The sequence below is a fragment of the Cervus elaphus genome, chromosome 12 (genome assembly GCF_910594005.1).
Source record: "Cervus elaphus chromosome 12, mCerEla1.1, whole genome shotgun sequence".
Classification (NCBI taxonomy): Eukaryota; Metazoa; Chordata; class Mammalia; order Artiodactyla; family Cervidae; genus Cervus; species Cervus elaphus.
In genome coordinates, this window is record NC_057826.1 from 31,700,427 (window position 1) to 31,720,201 (window position 19,775).

The window sequence follows — 19,775 nt, forward strand, 5'->3', positions numbered from 1 at the left end:
CCAAAATAAAATCAAGGCCAGTGTTTGGATGGTGAGTAGAGTTTGACTCAAGATGTAGCGTCAATCAAGAAATAGATTCATCCAGGTCAGTATGATTCAGCCAGAGAAGGCTGAATATTAGTCGTGTCTTCTAATATAAGATGAAGTCCCTCTGGCTTTGCCTGGGTCCTAGAAGGAAATAGGTCACTGAGGGCTCAGTCCTTCCTGGCTGGGTGATGGCCTGAGAAAGACAGGAAGCTGGTTTGACTCTGGTGGGCAGGATTGGGTGGGTGTGCATCTGGTCATGTGCTAGGGATGCTCTGGCTGTGTTCCTATCACATTGCCAGGATGCCTCCCCAAGACCCGACCCTACCCCCTGTCTCTCGCTTGGATGAGAAAGACGTTCCCACAGCTGAGCTGCAACCCAAGGGGAGCCACAAGGATCTGCTGTAAGCCCTCTAACTGTAGCATGAATGGGATTCTTTTCTTTTAGGAGTGCCTAGTGTTAAAGACTACTTCATTCAGTTGAATTATTCTTAATCTTATAGCTGCTATAATAAGAAGAAAGGAAATAGAGAAAGCTATCTTCACCATCCTCACACTCCTATAATCTGAATATTTTATTTTTTCTTGTTCCCTTCTGGTTAGTGCTCATAAGACTAGATGGTTTTTTTATAGCTGAAACCATGGCAGAAATTCCATTTTGCATTTTTGCTTCATTAAGTTTTAGAAATAGCACTTGTAGACTTTTAATTCTCCATGTCAAGAAAAATGTATAAATCCTGCTAGACACCACCCCCTCTCCACCACCACACTCATTCACCTCCATTATGAGAAAAATTGAAAAGAAACCTGTGTATTTTTGGGGCAGGTACTTCACTGATTGGCATTTCTATAATTTTAGAAATTACTATAGTATTTTGCTTCACGTATAACGTTTAATTTTACTCTCTTCTCCTCAGTCTTCTTGCTCTTTGCCTTTCCCACAAATAGGGCCCAGAAGCTTCTGATCTAAATATCAGATCCTTGTATAAGCAACATGGGCCTACTGTATAACACAGGGTGCTATATTCAATATCCTGTGATAAAACGCAGAGGAAAAGAATATGAAAACGCAGTATATATGTATTAATATAACTGAATCACTTTGCTATGGAGCAGAAATGAATACATTGCAAATCAACGATACTTCAGTGGAGTAAATGGAAAATAATCAGATCCTGTCAGCTCTGTAAAACATGATGTACTCCTGGAAATGCATTCTTTCACACTGTGTCTCCCAGCCTGCCTTGCCCACTAGGAGTGACAAATTCTGTGGACACCTTCTGGATTTGGGAATCAGGGCCACCCTGCAGCCGGGGCAGTGGTTCTAGCAGTAGGAATAGTGTCCACAAGTGATTACCTGCCTGGGGGATGCTGGGCCTCCTGAGAAGGGAGAGGGGGTCCTGGGGTGACAGGCCCCCAGGCAGAGAGAGATTCTTGGACAAAGGCCGAAAGATGAAGGCCCTGGGAGAGAGGGAGACAGTTCAGGAAGGTAGGGAATCGCCCTGCCACCTGGCTGAACCTCACTAAGCTTCTGGGCTCAGAGTGAAACTCTCGAAAGTGGTCCAAGTGTGCACAAGGTCACCCCACAAGTTGTTCCTACTAGCTCATGACAAGCTTGCTTCCCCACAGAGGTAGTTATAAACCTCACATTTCGAAGTGGCTTTTTTGGGAAATGATAAATGTTTGTTGGTTTGCCTGAGACAGTCGCAGTTTTTGCCTGTTGCTCTGGCATACTAATTATGTCCCCTCACTCTCAAAAGCATAAATAATTTGGTATAATTAGTTGTTGATATATATATAAATATGACAATATTTATCATATATAATCACATAATTTACATATAATTATATATATATATATATATAAATACTTGGACTTCCCTGGTGGCTCAGCTGGTAAAGAATCTGCCTGCAATGTAGGGGACCCTGGTTCAATTCCTGGGTTGGGAAGATCCCCTGGAGAAAGGATAGGCTACCCACTCCAGTATTCTTGGGCTTCCCTGGTGGCTCAGACAGTGAAGAATCCGCCTGCAATGTGGGAGACCTGGGTTCGAACAGATCCCCTGGAGAAGAGAACAGCTACCCACTCCAGTATTCTGGCCTGGAGAATTCCATGGACTGTATAATCCATGAGGTCGCAAAGAGTTGGACACAACTGAGCTACTTTCAGTTTCACAACTAGTTCTTGAGAACTCCAGTCAGATCCTAGGACATATGAAATTGACTGAGAGCATTGTCACATTTGGTGGGAGAGGTCTGTTTGGGGGAGAAGCATTACTGACTCTGAAGATCAGAGGTGATAGCAAAGAGGGGGTGGCCACAGTAATGTCCAGAAACAGGAGGACTTCTGGGCCTCCCCTCCCACTCCTGCGGGCAGGACTTGAGCAGCTGGGCCACGGCAATGCAGGAAATAGTCTTGCTGAATATAGCTGGGATGAAAGTTGGCACCCATCTATATTTCCAAATGCATAGAGAGAGAAGGGGCTGGTTGGGTTAGGATCTCAAAAAGACTTGAAGGGGCAAGGACCACACATCGCTAGGGGTGGTACCTACCCACTGCTTTGACTTTGCCAGTAATGACCATGTCCTCCAGAAACAAAGGAATTTTTCAAAAAAGAAAGCAGACTGCAGACTGCGTGGTCCTAGCACCATGCCCTTCCCGCTACAAACAGCTCTCATGATTTGGCTAGCCCCACCTGCCCTCTGCTTCTCTTTGCCTTGCTCCTCTCGGCTCTCATTGGCTTTTCTGAATCAGAGGCAACGTGAAACAGTCTTTGCCCAAAACAAAAATGCTGGTTCATCAGGGAAGCTGGGAGGCTGAGCAGCTGTGGACACAGCTGGTGCCTGGAAGCCCTTTCAGCAGTGTCCAACTCTGTTTTTGCTGATTATCAACTTTCCAGGAGGCAACACCTATAATTTTTTTACCCCCACAAAATCATCAGAACAACGTTTAGTGGCTGCTGACTGGAGTAGGGCTTTGGAAGCCATTTTCTCAGGCACAGCAAGTTTCTACCACCCTGCTTCTGATGACTCAGCATGCCCAAAGCACATTCCACATCCTCCCACCCCCACCCAACCCACACTTTAAAAATCTGCCCTTTAAAGTATTTCCCAACAAGTAGCAAGCTTTTCTTTTGACCGTGTCTGCTGACATGGTTTTTGATTTGGGAAAGAGGGCGAGAAGCTTGTTGGACGCATCACTCTCTGGGATGTCAGAGTCTCCTTGGAAGAGCCCTAATTAAGGACTTAGAATGATTGACAGGTGGTGGAAGCTCATGAAAAGAGCATTTGACATACAACAGAAGTCAAAGTCTGAGTTGCAAAAAAAAAAAAAAAAAGTTGGCAATTGGAGACTTTGAAAAACCTTTGCAGGTAATACTATAATTTTGTTTCTTAGTTATACGTTTATAAAAACGCTCTGAATGGCTGCCAAATGAACTTATGACATGCCTTGACTCTTGTAAATAGGGTATAAGATAACTTGGTAGCAAATTATGATTTCAAATTCAATGGAATTTTCTATACTGTACAGTTTTGCTGCAGTATAGTCTTTGTATGTATTCATTTGAGGATAGGAATCTGTGAATAGGGAAGACTGATTTACTGCTGAGGATAATACAATTTTAATGAGAAAGACCAGCAAACAACAAAGGGATGGAGAAAGAAAATTTACACATGCAGCACCTCTCCTGTGTTCTGTGTTTGTACATGCTATATCCAACTGTACAATTTTGGGATAAAAATGATGTCACATTCCTTTTAATATTCAAATTACACGACTAGGAAACCCAATCTATTAGCACAAAGCAGCCTTTTCCCCAGTCCCATCGCTAATGACCTCAGATTAAACAGTCGCCCTGAGCATCATCAGCTACCTTATCTTTAAAATGGGGATCATACCGATAGCATTCACCTAGCAAGGTTCTTGGTCTGATTAGATGAGAAGATCCTTGGCATGCTCACCACTCATGGGAAGCGATAATGCACGCTATAATCTCTCTCAGGCACAGTGGGGTTGGCTCTGGTTCCATGTGTTCAGAGGACAGAAAACCAGAAACTCAATTCAGGTCTCTAAGGAGAGGGGATCTTTTAACGGTTGTTGATTTTGTTGCCACAAGGTGTCGCTGGTGGTCCCGGGGGCCAGAGTGGCTCTTCCTGACTGATGGGAGGCGTGAACGTGAAAGTCGCTCAGTCGCGTCCGACTCTTTGCGAGTATGGACTGTAGTCCATGAATTCTCCAGGCCAGAACACTGGAGTGGGTAGCCTTTCCCTTCTCCAGGGGATCTTCCCAAGCCAGGGATTGAACCTAAGTCTCTCGCATTGCGGGTGGATTCCTTACCAGCTGAACCACAAGGGAAGCCCGAGAATACTGCAGTGAGTGGGTAGCCTATTCCTTCTCGAGAGGATCTTCCTGACCCGGGAATCGAACCGCAGCCTCCTGCATTGCAGGCGGATTCTTTACCAACTGAGCTACCAGAGAAGCTCTGGTGGGAGGAGGGAGGTTCATTAACTGCGTTCTAGATGCAAGTTAGGGAGGAGAGCTCTCTTTCCCATTGATGCGTTCAGCTATGCTTGTTCCCCAACAATCTAGACCTGGGTTCCAAACGCTGCAGCGCTTTTACAGCACTGTACCAAAGAACGTTCTGTGATGATGGAAGCATTCTGTATCTGTGTGGTTCACGATGGTAGACTAGCCATGTGTGGTTGTTGAGCACTTGATTACTTTTTCTCTCCAGCTTTGAGAGATAATTGATGTACAACATTGTGTGAATTTAAGGTGTACAATGTTAAGATCTGATACACATAGATATTTCAAAATGATGGCTACTAGGTATAATAAAATTTGTTAACATATCCTTCAACCCACATCATCCTATTTCACTATTTTGATTATTTGCTGTCACTTCTGTAATTACTTCCTATTGAGCTGTTAAAATGTGGCTAGTTGACTATGGTACTGAATTTAACATTTTATTTAATTTTAATTAAATTTAAATTGTCAATGTGACTGGTTAGCATTTTGGACAATGCAACTTCAGGGATACAGCTTACTCAGCCTAAAAACACAGGTATGTACATGTACGCATCTAGCCATTTTCCTGATGCATATGCCTACAAAACAAACGGGGGCAAAAATCAGAAGGGGTTTCAGTCAGTACATGGTATACTTGAAAATTAGCTTTCTATCAGGACCAAAGAATCAGCGCAGCTTCTTTGTGCTTCTCCTTGGTGGGGCTGGAGTTCAGGCTTCAGAGTACTTAACAGAGGAGCCAGAAGGATGCAACAGTCTAACAGCCCAGAGATGCTGCAAACCCAACCTTTCTCAATAGGACACCCCCAGAACATTTGTCTTTCAACCTCTCCAAGTCACCCTGTCCAGGCACCAGACTGGAAGAAACCCTTCTTGATTCCATCCTAACATCTGTTTCCTGCCTCAGTCTGCCCAGCAGCTGAATTTCCAAGTATTTTTTGTCTCACAGCCCTTAAGAGACAATAAGTAAAACCATCTAAGGTGGGCACATTTTTCTAGGGTTAGGCTGTTCATTCTTGGCCATCTTCATATTATTGCAATACAATTCCATTTAAACGTAACAACACTATGAGGTACATACTTGTCTTAGCCGAGACTTGTGAAAGCAGAGCCTGATGCAAAGGCTCACGTGCAAGTAGATTATTTGGTAATGGAATTGGAGGAAGCAGATGCAGAGGGAGTGAAGAAGGACAGAGAGAAAGCATTTGTGTGTTGATAAACATTTATCAGGCAACTCTCTGGAAAAACAACTACAACCCTGCTTGTGACACTGTTTTCATCTTTTTTTCTATTTTATTTTTTCTGTTTTTTAAAAAATTTATTCTAAATTGAAAGGTAATTTTTAAACTTTATTTATTCTTAATTTAAGGATAGTTGCTTTACAATATTGTTTTGATTTCTGCCATACATCAACAAGCATCAGCCATAAGTATACACATATCCCCTCCCTCTTGAAACTTCCTCCCACCTCCCACCCCATCCCACTCCTCTAGGTTGTTTTTAAATTGAAGTGTAGTTGATTTACAAGGTTGTGCTAGTTTCAGATGTACAGCACAGTGATTCAGTTATAATCTATTTTTTCAGATTCTTCTCTCTTATAAATTATTATAAAATATTGAGTATAGCTCCCTGTGATATACAGTAGGTCCTTGTTGATTGTCTATTTTATATATTGTAGTGTATATATGTTAATCCCAGACTCCTAATTTATCCTTCCTGTCCTTTTCTCTTTGGTAAACATAAGTTTGTTTTCTATGTCTGTGGGTCTATTTCTGTTTTGTAAATAAGTTCATTAGTATTTTTTTTTTGGTATAAGTTACTTACCTAGTAGGATAACCTAGACATTCATTCCTGAGGAAGTGAGCTCTCATCTGACTTACCCTTGTCCAGACAGTTTTTGCAATTGTCCAGTCACAACATCATAGTTAATAAAAACTACAGGAGATTCCCCAGTGAATCCTCTAGATTCCAGACCTATTCCTATATGCTCCCCTCAGGTGGTAGAAACATTTGCTCTTTGTGGTAGTCAGGATTAATTATCTACATCGGTACAGTATTCCTTTCTTTGCCTATTAATCTACAGGCAGGAGGAGACTAAAATGATCAAGAGTTAGCCTCAGGTTCAAAGTCAGTGGAATTTGTGTCTTCTAAGTTCTAACACAGGCAATCAGGATGTACATTTTGGAAGTGCCTAGGTTTACAGGGTGAGGAAATACAATTTATGAAATACAATTTTTATAAATGGGTCACTGTGAATATATTGCTAAAACTTGGCCTCTGTTCACCAGTGCTGAATAGAAACACAGAGACAGAGTTTTGGGTGAAGTAGAAAAGGATAGTTTTATTGCTTTGCTAGATGAAGAGGGACACAGTGGACTAATGCCTCAAAATTGTGGGTCACACTCTGGAGCAAGTAGTGAGGATCTTACAGTGTTTGAGGAGCAGGGCGTGATCTGCTCGTGGACATTTTTCTGATTGGTTGGAGGGAGGCAAGTAGGAGTCAGTATTATCAACCTTCTGGTTGCAACCGGTTGGGGTGCTTGTGGGCAGCATATCGCTAACATCTTCCACCTGGTAGGGATTTCATTATCTGCAAAACAGCTCAAAGGACACGGCTCAGAATATCATCTATAGTCATGGAGGAAGAACTAAATGTCCTTGACTTTGTTTAATGGCTGGTGGTTTAGACGCTAAGTTGTGTCCGACTCTTGTGACCCCATGGACTGTAGCCTGCCAGGCTCCTCTGATCATGGAATTCTCCAGGCAAGAGTCCTGGAATGGGTTGCCGTTTTCTTCTCCAGAGGATCTTCCCAAGCCAGGGATTGAACCCAGGTCTCCTGAATTGGCAGGCGGATTCTTTGTCTTGCTTGACTGTTTCCCTTTCTTCATTTTTTTACTTCTCTGATTAATTTTGTGTTTTTTTTGACTGAAGTTTTTCTATAGATAAAAGGCAGGCAGAGGACATGGGTGGGAATCTATTCTGGGAAGGCCTCATATGATTCTGTTCAGTTACAAATATGGTTAAAGAGGCCAAAACGATTTATATTTCTTAATTCCTCTACCTGTGTATTCTAGTTGTTATTGGCAACCATTGGCTTGGCACATAAGCAGCATTTTGGACAGCCTTGCTCCAACCTCACAGGAGAGTGTCCCTGAGCTGGGGCCTTAGCTTGACTCAAACAATCATTATAGCGTTCTAACAGATGGTGGGGAGACCAGAAGATCCCATGGCCATGTACACATTAGTCTGGCTTCTTCTTTTTTTTTTTTTTTTTAATAATTTTATTTATTGATTTTGGCTGTGCTGGGTCTTCACTGCAGCGTGGTATTTTCTCTGGTTGCAGAGAGCAGGGGCTGCTCTCTAGTTGCGGTGCGTGAGCTTCTCATTGAGTTGGCTTCTCTTATTGTGGAACGCGGGCTCTCGGGTGTGGTAGTTGTGGTACCAGCTCTTGCACTCTAGTGCACAGGCTCAATAGCTGTGTCACACGGGCTTAAGTTGCTCCACTGCATGAGAGAGTTTCCTGAATTAGGGGTCAAACCCATGTCTCCTGCATTGGCAGGTGGGTTCTTTACCACTAGCCACCAAGGAAGCTCCTAGCCTGACTTCTTTACTATGAATTTAGGGCTCTTGATCTGAGACAGTGTTGTGCTGGATACCTACAGATCAATCAGACATCCTGTAAATATTTGGATGGTGGGGTTAGCAAAGGCACTGTGGATAGGAAGACATACCCATATCCAGATATGTGTCATTTTCTACTATGGTAAATTGTAGCCACCTTTAGGGGGTAGAAGTGATCCCGTGCAAACAAGTGACTGCTAAGTCGCCTAAGTGGATGATGCTTTATAGAGGGCTCTGTGATAGGCTATTTTGCCTGGCAGGTCAGATTCTAATGATGAATAACAGATTAGCCTTGGTGAGGGGAGCCATCTTGACTCCACAGAGAGCTCATCCCTGCCATCGTGAAGCATGTTTCTCCAGAAATCGTGCTCTCTGATGGGCGTTAATGAGAAATAAAAGTACACTTCCATAGGTTTATCCTCATGCATTTTCCTCTGGACTTCCTTGTCTCTAATCTTTCATTCTCACTCCTCCCTAGTTTTTGAACAACTGACCAAGCTATTTGCCACTGTTCAAAAGTACACATCTATCAAGTACCTCCATACTTCGAATTACTTACTCCTCCACACATAGGGAACCACCAAGGGCTGGATTCCCAATTCTGCCAATCGAGAGGATTTCCTTTCACCACTGTCCTTCAGGGCCACTCCTCAGGGATGGGGCAGTTAGGGCAGAAGTAGCCCATTTATGCAACTGGTCCCCATCTACTGAGCAGACCCATCTGTGAATGAGACCTGAGAATCGTCCTCTTCTATTGATGTGAGTTAGTGAGAGATGTCAATGAAACAAACGTTAGGTGCCTTGAGAGTCTGGGTCAACTGTAATGTAATTTACTTTTGCCTTCAGAATCTATGGTCCTGAATTTATTGTCTCTATAGCAGTGGATTATGGCTGTGCTACTGGCTTAAAGTTCAACATTCAGAAAACTAAGATCATGGCATCTGGTCCCATCACTTCATGGGAAATAGATGCGGAAACAGTGGAAACAGTGTCAGACTTTATTTTTTTGGGCTCCAAAATCACTGCAGATGGTGATTGCAGCCATGAAATTAAAAGACGCTTACTCCTTGGAAGAAAAGTTATGACCAACCTGGATAGCATATTAAAAAGCAGAGACATTACTTTGCCAACAAAGGTCTGTCTAGTCAAGGCTATGGTTTTTCCAGTAGTCATGTGTGGATGTGAGAGTGGACTGTGAAGAAAGCTGAGTGCCGAAGAAATGATGCTTTTGAACTGTGGTGTTGGAGAAGACTCTTGAGAGTCCCTTGGACTGCAAGAAGATCCATCCAGTCCATCCTAAAGGAGAGCAGTCCTAGGTGTTCATTAGAAGGACTGATGTTGAAGCTGGAACTCCAATACTTTGGCCACCTCATGCAAAGAGTTGACTCATTGGAAAAGACTCTAATGCTGGGAAAGATTGAGGGCAGGAGGAGAAGGGGACAACAGAGGATGAGATGGCTGGATGGCAGATGGCATCACCGACTTGATGGACATGGGTTTGAGTAAACTCCGGGAGTTGGTGATGGACAGGGAGGCCTGGTGTGCTGCAATTCATGGGGTCACAAAGAGTTGGACACGACTGAGTGACTGAACTGAACTGAACTGGCCATATGCTTTGATGGATCTATTCATATCCTGTTCATGATATGGGCCACTCTGGCCACATACTCACTCAATTTCTTTCAGTGCCCAGCAGCTCTCCAGGAGTTGTTGTTGTCATTGCTGTTTTTTTTTTTTTCCTTGAAAGGCAAATATTTCTCTGTCACAGAAGGAACAGCATTGCTCCAGAACCCTGGATTCTCCTACTGGGTCTTGTCAGACTCCAGACACCCATCCTTATCTTCTGTGGATATCCCTAGTCCATTGTACCCATTTGGTCAAATGGCCCAAGTGGCAGGACAGCTTACATCACACTCTTGATTTGCTTCAGAGTTTCCTTTCACTCTGGATAGCACTCAAAATTGGCAGATTTTTAATTACTTGATATATGAGTTGGAACATTATTTTTAAGAGCAATAGTGCCCCTAAAATCCAAAGAAATTTTTCTTTTTCTTAGTGGTGGAGGTTACAAGGCATTACAATTGTTCCTTACCTTGAGGAGGATTTGCCAACATATCCTAGATCAAGGGTACCCAACCTCTAGGATCTATAATGCCTGATGATCTGAGCTGGAGCTGATGTAATAATAATAGAAATAATGATGATTTAGTCTCTAAGTCATGTCTGACTCTTGCGATCCCATGGACTGTAGCCTGCCAGGCTCCTCTGGCGAGAATACTGGAGTGGGTTGTCATTTTCTTCTCCAGGGGATCTTCCTGACCCAGGAATTGAACCTGGGTCTCCTGCAAGGCAGGCAGATTCTTTCACCAATTGAGCTATGGGGGAAGACCTAATAGAAATAGAGCACACAATAAATGTAATGTGCTTGAATCATCCCTAAGCCACCCCCACACCTCACCCACTACTCCAGTTCTTGGAAAAATTGTCTTCCATGAAACCAATCCTTGGTTCCAAAAAGTTTGGGGACTGCTGTGATCATCGCATCTCTAAAAATTTCATCAGTGTGGCAGGTTCCTTAACTTTGTGGAATTTTTCTCCTACTTCCTGGCAAATATGCCTCTTACTAGGGCATCTAGTTTACGTCTTGCTCCCTAGGTATAATTGGTAGATATTAGCAATATGGCGGGCAAATGTGGTGTCTGCATGATATCAAGACCATTGAAGACTCTGCAGAAGGGAGCTCTAAGAGATAAGAAACAGCAAATGCCTCCTGCTCCTCCTCCTTATGTTAAAAAGTGAACCTTATTTGATCCTCCTTCCTCATAAAGATTGAGAAGAACACACTTGCCAGAGCAACAGCCATATACCAAGTGCTGGAGGCTATGTTGATCTGTTAGAGTGAAGATACTATATCAGACACAGGAGCTAGAATTTGAGTTATCACCTAGTTAAGTTTGTCATGGTCTGCTGTCCTCTGTCCCATCTAGTTTTTGCTAGGGACCTTCAGGTGACTTCCTAGAGAAGGAAATGGCAACCCACTCCAGTACTCTTGCCTAGAAAATCCCATGGACGGAGAAGACTGGTGTCCATGGGGTCGCAAAGAGTCGGACACGACTGAGTGACTTCACTTCAGGTGACTTGATGGGGACTGCCACTCATACATGCTTGAAGTCTTTGATGATGGTTCTAAGTTCTGTTCTTCTACTTGAGATGTGACATTGCTTCTGGTTTATTATCTTGATTAGGTGTAGGAAGAGTGTCATAACACCCATAGAACTCTTCCTGTTATTCTAGCTCTTACTCCAAAAGGTCAGGGAATCATTGTGAAGGTGCTGCCAGTTATTAGGAATATCTGTCCCAATTATGCATTATATATAAAATTCCATCTATTATTTGGCCCCCATATACCCCTATCCCTGCTCTATCTGTAGGAATGTGGTTGCATTTCAGATAGCACAGATCTAGACATACCTCTTTCCCCAGTATGTAGTTAATCTAGCAACTGGACACATGTACCTCTGAGGGAAGGTTTGGGGGAATATTTATTGTACATAGAGTGTTGCTGTAGATTCTTTCCCCAACCAGACCTAGATTTCCCTTAAATTAATGGATCCTGAGCCTTTATACTGACTTAGATTTAGAATAGGTGAGGGACTGTGCATGCATGTGTGCTCAGTTGCTCAGTCATGTCTCTTTGTGACCCCATGGACTGTAGATCCCCAGGCTTCTCTGTCCATGGGATTTTGCAGGCAAGAATACTGGAGTGGGTTGCCATTTCCTCCTTCAGGGGGTCTCCCTGATGCAGGGATCAAACCCACGTCTCGTGCACTGCAGGCGGGTTCTTTATCACTGAGCCACCAGGGAAGCCCTGAAGGACCATAGTTCCCCCTTATTGCAGCTTACACAGATTTCTGTTCTTCCTGTCTTTTGTTTTATTGGTTATGAAGGTTAAGTAGTACTCGGTCTGCTCCCCGTTTATCATCACTCCTTGTAACACTATGATTGCTATAGTTACCTGGTATTCAAGGAAGCCTGATTGCTACTCCAAATCTTGCTGACCAGTATAATAATTATTACATTCATCTTGCCTCTGACAATTAATTGCCACTGCCATTTGCCATTTCATAATCCTCTTAGTTCTACGTTATGGACCAGCTCAATGGCAGATTCTCTCATTTTTAATAATGACCTTTAAAGGATGGCTAACAAGCTTTTTGGATATTTCAGGGTCCCTCTCAGGAATTCATTATTTATTGTCTTAACAAAGGGAGTATCTCTGGGCTGTCCTGGATTACAGTCAATTGGTGGGTTTTCATGTCTCATGTAATATATTGTTTCTACTGTTTCCCACCTTCCCGAGCCTTTTGATCCTGTCAACATTCTGCCAAGGCAGTTTGTCATTCCTTACTCTGTCCAAACTTTAAGGAACCATTCCAATAATGTATCAGAACCAGCTCCAGGTGTCCTGCCAAATCAGTGTATTCTGAGTTATAAAAAAGTATTACACAAGCTTTTCCACACTGGTGGTCTTTTTTTCTAGAAGGGAAGATTGATGCCAAGGCACCTGGGAGTTTGTGAAGCCTTGAAAACCTAAAGATGGAGCCCAGTAAATTCACTTTCTTCGAAACAGAAACTTCATCTCAACAAAGGAGATAGATAAGGTTTGACACCAGTCCAGCCCTAGCAGTTGACGGCTGATAAAGGGAAAGCCCGGACTCAGGGAGTTGCAAGAGAAGGGGTCAGTGTCACAAGATGGTCACCTCCATCACCAATATTTTCTGCAATATGGTCATTTCTGTGATTCATGTGGGGACAGGATCTAAGAGCTTCATAATGGTATTGTTGTTTTTTATTAGATAACACATTAAAATAAAGTATTTACTTTGAGAATCCTGACTGAATGACCATTGCTAATTTGCGTGCAAACGGAGTCACAGTGCTATAAGCCATTTTTCATTCACCTCCTTTGCTTTCCATTATAATCCTGCAAAAGCAGCTTCTGGGGAGTTAAATTTTGATGTCTAGCTAAGGTAGGGGTTCCCAGGAGTCTCAGTGGTAAAGAATCTGTCTGCCAATGCAGGAGACGTGGGTTCAATCCCTGGCTTGGGAAGATCCCCTGGAAGAGAAAAAGGCAACCCATTTCAGTATTCCTGCCTAGAAAATTTCATGGACAGATGAGCCTGGCAGGCTACAGTCCATGGGGTTGCAAAAAGTCATATACAACTGAAGCGACTGAGCATACATGCATGGCCAAGGTTAAGCATCAAAATAAGGCCCATCAAGCATGATGATGATGAAGCATTTTCAAAGGGAGTCTACTATGTGTCAGGTACTGTGCTAAGTACGTTGCACATATAAAATCTATTTGGTCTTCACAACTCTAAGAAAGTAGGTATACTATTCTTACCTTTCCTTTACATATAACCCTTTCTTCATCATTTCTTGGAGCTACTGATCACTGGTGAAATGAGCAGGGGACCAGGTGTCCCACCTGAGCCCCCTAGAGGAGAAGACACATCATTCATATCCTTTGACTCCCCTAAACCATTTGATCAGATGTTTGTTTCCATTTCTCATTCATCTTTCCTCTTGAATCTAAGCAAGCAGTCAGTATTTAAGTATTGCTTGTCTAGCAACCTGTCTGTGGGAGATTAAAAAGGGCCACAAATTATTTAACAACCCTATTGAGAGGTGGAGTCTATTAATAATTTGCCTTTTTTTTTTTCACTTTTATTTTCATTTATTTTCTGCAGCATTTATTCCCAGGCCATAAGTTTTTGTTTCTTCAGTTTCTTCTGGGATATCTTTTCCTTCTGTGCAAGCTCCTCTTCTGGTTTAGGAACAATCTGTTCTTTTTCAGTAAGGATCATCTCAATGTGGCAGGGAGAGCTCATGTAGGGGTTGATCCTACCGTGAGCTCTGTAAGTCCTTCGCCGCATCTTGGGGGCTTTGTTCATTTGGATGTGTGCTCAATGACCAGAGAATCTACATCTAAGCCCTTAAGTTCAGCATTACTCTCTGCATTTTTGAGCATGTGTAGTAAAAATTTAGCACTCTTTTTGGGCCACCGACCCTGTATCCAGTCCCACTGTTTGGCCTGTGCACACCTACCAACTCCACCGTTGTAATGACGGAATGGTACACATTGCTTCTTTAAAGTGACATCCTTCAGATACTTGGTGGCTTTTCGGATATGCATACCCTTTATGGCCTGGGCAGTTTCACGAGTGTTCTTAAAGTGAACACGAAGATTTGAACCTCTTGATTTGCATAATTTTGTGGGGTTTTCTGGGTCAAGTGAATAGCGCACCATTTTTAGGGATCAGCTCAGGCCGCTTACCGGAAAAGAATAATTTGCTTTTCCTTAAATTTGAACTGGCTTCAGTGACTTGTTTCAGTATACAATGTGGTAGAAATGTTGTTCTGAGACTTCTGAGACTGAATCAGAAGAAGCCTTAGAGCTTTTACCTGTGTTTCTGGGGAACCCTGAGCTGCCATGTAAGAAATTTGACTACCCCAAGGACTGATGCTGAAGCTTCAGTACTTTGGCCACTTGATGTGAAGAGCCAACTCATTGGAAAAGACTCTGATGCTGGGAAAGATTGAGGGCAGGAGGAGAAGGGGGTGACAGAGGAAGAGATGGTTTGGATGGCATCACTGACTCAATGGACATGAGTATGAGCGAACTTTGGGAGACGGTGAAAGACAGGGAAGACTGGCGTGCTGCAGTTCATGGGGTTGCAAAGAATCGGACTTGACTTAGCAACTGAAGAAGAAAGTTGCCATACAGGAGAGGCCGTGGGTAGGTGCTCAGCTGACAGTCCAAGCAAGGCACCAGACCCGTGAATGGGGCTGTCTCTGGCCCTTACACAAGCTCACCTGCTGGTTGGCTGCCACCTAGTGAGCTTCACTGAAACCATGGGGAAAGGAAGAATTATTCATCTCAGTCCTGCCTGAACTCTCAATCCATGGAATCATGAAATATAATAAGATGATTGACATTTTACTCCACTAACTTTTGCGAGTCGGCAACCAGAACACTCTCTAGTCTTGAAGAATGGCAGAGGTGGTAGTGGGGGATGGTGAGAGGAGAGAGAGGGTGTGGGGAGGAAGAGTGGGTGTTGGAGAAGTTTGTATGCACATATGGTGAAGATTCGCTGTTACATTTGTAACTATGTTAATACCCCAATCTCCTTTTCCGCTTTTGGCAATTTGAAGTTGACTCCCATTATACATAATCAAAAGAGACTGAATTCATACTCTGTAAGGTCCCTTCCAGCCCCCATGTCCTATGACTCTGAGGGCTCTGGCTAGACCATGACACTGATTCCCCAGGAAATGACATCTGTTTTCCACTGCTGATGAGAAACCTCCAGCAGGAAAAAAGAACCATAGGATGTCTGCCCTTTTATCCATAATCTTTTGCTAGAAAATTGCTCTTAAAATTTTGGGAAGAAGCTAAGGTGTGTAAACCCTATTGAAGCAGTGATTTGTGGTTGAAATCCATAATTATTCCTGGAGAGAATGAAGCCTAGTGATTACAAGCATCCTCCTGGGTTCTCTGGCTGCCTGAGAGTTATGTCTTTCATATCCTGCAAGGCAGTGCTTACATAAAGACTAATTATTCTCATATAACCACCCACAGGAAACTTCCTGGCTTGTAGCTAAAAAGGAAAACATCACCACTATACAACAGGTAATGTGAGAAAAACAGAACAGATGCTGTGGGAGCAACAAGGAACCTGAACTCTCCCCAGCTCAGGGCTGGATGTGGGGGCTGAACAACCTGAGGGACGCTTAGGGAACAGCCCATTTAGTTTATTTGTGCCTCATTTTACAGATATGGGAATAAGTGCAATAATCATGTCCATCTGAAAGTGTGGCTGTGATGATTAAATGAGCTGGTATGTGCAAAACCTTAAGATAAAGGAACTAAAGCTGGTCATCACCATCATCATTGCATCCCATGTCCATTTCTAAGACTGAGTGACCTGATTTTGTCTCTGGTGGTGGGCAGGGAACAATTAGGCTTCCCCATGACCAGAACATTCAGAGGTATATGAGGATGGAGGGGAAGATACAGACCATGAATGAGACACCCTGCTCTGAGTCTCCTGACTAGAGCCCTGAGGGTGCTTTGGCTGCTCTGGGAGAAGGGAAGGAAATGAGACCACTAGGCTGAAGGGCTCACTGTTCACTTTCATGCATTGGAGAAGGAAATGGCAGCCCACTCCAGTGTTCTTGCCTGGAGAATCCCAGGGACAGTGGAGCCTGGTTGGGCTGCCATCTATGGGGTTGCACAGAGTCGGACACGACTGAAGCGACAGCAGCAGCAGCAGCAGGCTGAAGGGCATGACATTATGATTGGGTCCTGGATCTGCTATTTTTAAAACCTATTTATTGTATATTGGAGTATAGCTGATTAATAATGTTGTGATAGTTCCAGGTAGACAGCAAAGGGACTCAGCCATACAAATACATGTATCCATCCTCCCCTCAAACTCCCCTCCCATCCAGGCTGCCACATAACACTGAGCGGAGTACTCCGTGCTATACTGTTTGGCTCTGTATTAGGTCAGCAAAGGACCTCCTTTTCTATAAAATAAGAAGGTACAATACTTTGAGATGATTGTCTCTTTCGTTGCCACAATTTAAAGCTTCAGCTCAAGTCAGTAAAGAATCTGCCTACTATGCAGGAGATGCAGGTTCAATCTCTGGATGTGGAAGATCCTCTGGAGAAGGATGTGGCAACCCATTCCAATATTCTTGCCAGGAAAATCCCATGGACAGAGGAACCTGGTGGGTTATAGCCCATGGGGTTGCAAGAGTTAGATACAACTTAGCAACTAAACCACCAGCAGGAGCAGCAATTAAACAAACACCCTCAATATCTTTTCTTTATATTAAAAATAAAATAAAAATTCCTTCCATGATCTACAAACTGCTACATGATCTGGCTTCTGCTTGTATCACTACATCTGATGCCACGAACTCCCTCTTTCACTGTGATCGAGCTGGGGCCTAAAGCCCGTTTCTGGAGCCCTTCAAGCTCTTTTCCACCTTATGCTGTTCCCTTTGCCTGAAGTGTTCCTTGCTGCCCTTCATAGCATTATTCCTTCTTAACTTTATGTTCTCAGTTTAACTTCCAGGTTCTCAGCCAGGGCTTCCCTAACCATCATAGCTAAAACAGATTCTCTCAGAACAGATTCTATCCAAGCCTTGTTTGTTTTTTTCTTAGCACTTAACCACAATTTCACTTCCTTTATTTCCTTACTTATTTTTCAATTTGTTTCTATCACTAGAATGTAGGCTCCACAAACAGGCTCTTGTTCACCATTTTATTACCAGCACCTAACCCAGGGTCTGATTCACAGAAAGTACATAAAATATATTTGTTGAAAAATAAATGATGAACTTCACTCTGCAGATAAATTCATTCAGAGTACATGACTGTTAGCCTGAACCTAAACCCTCACTGATTCTGGAAGTTTCTTTCTGAGGGAGGCCTCAACTTGGTCTAGGTTAGCATTTCAATTTGTATCACCTGTTGGCTATTTGGAGTCCCAGCTTTTGACAGCCAGCTGGACCATTTCCTGGCCTTGCAGCCTGTGAGAACTGCCAGAACACGCTCATGATCCCTAATGAGAGACTTCTACATTTAGGCCTCCTCTAATTTAGGATTCTTTGGATTGCAGATAATATAAACCAACTTGTAGCTATTTTAAAAAGAAATGACCTGACCCCAGAAGCTGACAACCATCCTGTCACTGATGGCAATTCCATGGCTTCCAGTTAAACTTGAACATTTTCTTCTTCCTCTCTCTTTTTTTCTTTTTTTTTGGTTGAGGTATAGTTGATTTACAGTGTTGTGTTAGTTTCTGGTGTAGAGCAAAGTGATTCATATATATATATATGAATATATATGTGTATGTATGTATATGTATAACATTCTTTTCCATTATAGGTATTACAGTGAATATAGTTTGAATATAGTTCCCTGTGCTATACAGTAGTTCCTTACTGTTTACCTATTTTATATATAGTAGTGTGTATCTGTTAATCCAAAACTCCTAATTTATCCCTCCTCTATTTCCACTTTGATAACCATAACCATAACTTTGTTTTATATGTCTGTGAGCCTGTTTCTGTTTTGTATATAAGTTCATCTGTATCCTATTTTAGATTCTATATCTAAGTGAATGCAATCTCAAAAATGACAGAATGATCTCTGGTTCTAAGGCAAACCATTCAATATCACGGTGATCCAAGTCCCCGACCAGTAACACTGAAGAAGCTGAAGTTGAACGGTTCTATGAAGACCTACAAGACTTTCTAGAACTAACACCCCAAAAAGATGTCCTTTTATTATAGGGGACTGGGATGCAAGAGGAGGAAGTAAAAAAACACCTGGAGTAACAGGCAAATTTGGCCTTGGAGTACAGAATAAAGCAGGGGAAAGGCTAGTAGAGTTTTGCCAAGAGAATGCACTGGTCCTAGCAAACACCCTCTTCCAACAACACAAGAGAAGACTCTACAAATGGACATCACCAGATGGTCAATACTGAAATCAGACTGATTATATGCTTTGCAGCCAAAGATGGAGAAGCTCTATACAGTCAGCAAAAACAAGACTGGGAACTGGCTGTGGCTCAGATCATGAACTCCTTATTGCCAAATTCAGACTTAAGTTGAAGAAAGTAGGGAAAACCACTAGACCATTCAGGTATGACCTAAATCAAATCCCTTATGATTATATAGTGGAAGTAAGAAACAGATTCAAGGGATTAGATCTGATAGAGTGCCTGAAGAGCTATGGATGGAGGTTTGTGACATTGTAAAGGAGGCAGTGATCAAGACCATCTCCAAAAAAAAAAAAAAAAAGAAATGCAAAAAGGCAAAGGCAAAGTGGTTTCCTGAGGAGGCCTTACAAATAGCTGAGAAAAGAAGAGAAACAAAAGGCAAAGGAGAAAAGGAAAGATATACCCATCGGAATGCAGAGTTCCAAAGAATAGAAAGGAGAGATGAGAAAGCCGTCCTCAGTGATCAACGCAAAGAAATCGAGGAAAACAATGGGAATGGGAAACACTAGAGATCTCTTCAAGAAAACTAGAGATACCAAGGGAACATTTCATGAAAAGAAGCAATGGTATGGATCTAACAGAAGCAGAAGATATTAAGAAGAGGCGGCAAGAATACACAGAAGAACTGTACAAAACAGATCTTCACAACCCAGATAATCACGATGCTGTGATCATTCACCTAGAGCCAGACATCCTGGAATGTGAAGTCAAGTGGGCCTTAGGAAGCATCACTACGAACAAAGTTAGTGGAGGTGATGGAATTCCAGTTGAGATATTTCAAATCCTAAAAGATGATGCTGTGAAAGTGCTGCACTCAATATGTCAGCAAATTTGGAAAACTCAGCAGTGGCCACAGGACTGGAAAAGATCAGTTTTCATTCCAATCCCAAAGAAAGGCAATATCAAAGAATGCTCAAACTACTGCATAACTGCACTCATCTCGCACGGCTAGCAGAGTAATGCTCAAAATTCTCCCAGCCAGGCTTCAACAATACGTGAACTGTGAACTTCCAGGTGT

General features: G+C 42.8%; 1 pseudogene; it reads right to left on the reverse strand.

Annotated features, from left to right (window-relative positions):
• Nucleotides 1-13,933: 13,933 nt before the first annotated feature.
• Nucleotides 13,934-14,490, reverse strand: LOC122705428 (annotated as a pseudogene).
• Nucleotides 14,491-19,775: the final 5,285 nt, after the last annotated feature.